Source organism: Topomyia yanbarensis, chromosome 3 (genome assembly GCF_030247195.1).
Source record: "Topomyia yanbarensis strain Yona2022 chromosome 3, ASM3024719v1, whole genome shotgun sequence".
NCBI lineage: Eukaryota > Metazoa > Arthropoda > Insecta > Diptera > Culicidae > Topomyia > Topomyia yanbarensis.
In genome coordinates this window covers 159,238,834-159,241,762 of record NC_080672.1, presented here as the reverse complement: position 1 = coordinate 159,241,762, position 2,929 = coordinate 159,238,834, and the positions used below count along the sequence as shown (strand labels likewise).

Sequence of the window (2,929 nt, the reverse complement as noted above, 5' to 3'; positions counted from 1 at the left end):
ACATATTTACATCATAGAGTTAACGGTACCATTGTATGATATTTAGATTATTGTAATTGTCTAAAGTTGAGGTAATTTGTTATGACAGCTCGGATGCTTAAGCAGCAGAATTTGCAAAGCTAAATGCAGATGATGCACTATCTCTGATACTCCACACTAAGCTAAAAAACACAATTTCCTATTAATTAAAGAAGAAAATTATTGAAATACGTTTTGTACTATTTTACCAAGTTATGAACAAGTGTTTTGTTCTAAAAATAAGTGCTTCATTTATAATTAAATTACTACTGAGATTCAGCCAAGATAGCTTGATCACACATGTCTACCATTCAGCAAACAATTTCTGACTTGATAGGTAAAAGTCAATATAGGAATGTCAGCAGATTTCATCGTTCTATTAAAATGTTGTAGTGAAAATACTGTTAATAGTCTACTATAATACGTTCAAATATATTACGCAACAACCGAATAGAGGATAATGCTATCGAATAGTTTTCATGCATTCATTTCATTCATCAATTATTTGCACCACTCGCATAATAAAATTTTCTAAGAAGACAATTTATTATAGAAAGCTGACGTTAGTCCACATACGTACATAAACACACAAACATTGTCAACGCAATACAAAAATATTCTTAACCTGGTTGAATAATGTGAACCCAGTTTAATTATAGGCGATTTTCATATTTCAATAGTAGCCAGGCACTCCAAGTGGTGTGAAATCCATTCTGAAAGAATCGAGAAAGTGTTATCAACTTTGAAGCCGATCCAGCATTAGCTTTCTGTAGTAATCTTCGGAGATGCACGTATTGCAGGGGCACTCAAGATCAAGCAACCTGAAAAATTGCAAGTGATTGACTGAAGCTGCTTTCAAAGCGCTGTATTGGGTTAGTTTTCAATTCTTCGAAAGAGATTTGTATGAAGCACCAAACCGATAGTGTTTCCATTATGTGCCTCTCCCAAAGCAACAAGTTAGTGTTGTGATGAAATCACTAATGTTATTCCTGGAAATTTAATCACCATATCTCCATGCAATTCCACTTCCAGTTCGTTCCAACGTTGTCTCCTGAAGTTGTAATTGCAGTAGAGAATCGTATCGTGTTCCCCGAGGCACATTTAAATTGCTTCCTTTCATTGCTCACTGTAGAGTGCTTAATATTTGATGAAGGTTACACAAACCCAAGTACCATCTTCCTATGTGCTCCTCTAGCTAGAAATCATCGAGGGAGATGAACAATCGCAATGCAGTTCTGTCATTTGCCAAAACCGAACCGGTTGACTTCATCCGTGCGTGTGCTTTTTTCTTATCGATTTTCCTACCGTTCAGAAGCATTGTGTTCGGGCTATTCTAATTCACATTTTCGCACTACTTTTCCACAGACCGGCTCCGACTGGCTGTCGCATGAATAGATCCTGGAGATGGCACTTCAACGTTCAACCCTTCTCTTCATCTATGGCAAACATAAAAACACACAGGACCCATTAAGAATTCGAATCTCATCACTGCACCGTTGTTCGTCGTAATGCCAATTGGGCCAGCTGTGAGTATATGCACGTACTTTGCATTCAAAACACGTTCCGAGATGATGCTTCCGAATGCATACGACGGTTTTCATCCTTGTGCTTCTACCCATCTTTACAGCTACGTCACAGAGGAAGGCACTTGCCGAGTTTAACCCTATAATTTTTAGCAAATAATCATCAAAATATCACTCTCGTTACTCCAGTGATAGGGGGAAAGAAAACAAAGGACAAAACAGCAGACCATTTTCTTTGAATTTGCCGCATTCAACCCATTAGCACAGTCACAGCCGAAGACTGCGACTTTAGTTGGGACAAGGTGCCTACTGTTAGAAAGAACGTGTACATGTGTATGGCACGATAGAACAAATGAAGCAAAGCGCCAATCAGCGGAGAAAGATACCTAACTCTGCTGGAAATTGAGGGAGCATTACCCTCGAGGGGTTAGATCGCAAGTAAATATCATGAATGATGCATGTTTTAATCAACTTCAGTTCAAAACAGCATTCCTACGATTTTTTTTGTGATACTACCTAAGACTTTCTCATCCCTTTCGTACTCTGTGTATCATTCATCGGAGTACTGGTTGACAAGTGACTAGAGCATCCATCCCGGGAATTAATTTCTCGGGAATCCCGGGATTGTCGGATTCTGTGTTCCCACATTCGGGAATCTCGGGAAAAGAATTTATTCCAAAAGACTTACGTTCTCCAAAGTTAACTCTGTGGAAACATCTCCAACGCAAACATTTGGAGTTGGTACTAATTGTAAATTATACTTTTTCAACCGATTCGCAAATCAATGGGTAATAACGGGTGTTCAATAAAAAATGTGATGGTTTTCATTTATGTAGTTAAAAGACAAAAAAATAAAAAAAAAATCTCATTTTTACATTTCTTACAAAAGAAATGTATAGGATTCGCTCAAACTTTGACAACTTTTTCCGAGGCCCGGAGGGCCGAGTCTCGTATACCAATCGACTCAGCTCGACAAATTGAGACAATGTCTGTATGTGTGTGTGTATGTGTGTATGTATGTATGTACAAAATGTCATGTAATTATCTCAGCAATGGCTGAGCCGATCTTAATGAAATTAGTTTCAAATGAAAGGCCTAACGTTGCCATTTGACACTATTATTTTTGATTTTCGATATGTTGTTTACTTTCTGAGATATGGGCGATTTTGTCAAAACACAGCAGGTTTTTTGCAAATAACTTTCGAACAATACAATATTGTCCCACAAACTGCACGTAAATAGAAAGCTTAAAATACCTTTCTAACAAGCTATAGATTGTCTAAATCCGTGCACGAGCGGCGGAGATATTAGACATTTTGTATTTTTAGTCCTCGCTTACCAATTTCCACAAATTAAAAATGAGATTGTTTCATACAGAGTATTGCTTT

General features: G+C 37.5%; 1 long non-coding RNA gene across 1 annotated transcript; it reads left to right on the top strand.

The window, feature by feature from the left end:
• The first annotated feature begins 1,253 nt into the window (after positions 1-1,253).
• On the top strand, positions 1,254-1,964 carry LOC131688767 (uncharacterized). Its single transcript, XR_009305300.1, has 3 exons — positions 1,254-1,290; positions 1,384-1,544; positions 1,646-1,964. It is a non-coding gene; the product is annotated as an uncharacterized LOC131688767 (long non-coding RNA).
• The last annotated feature ends 965 nt before the right edge of the window (positions 1,965-2,929 follow it).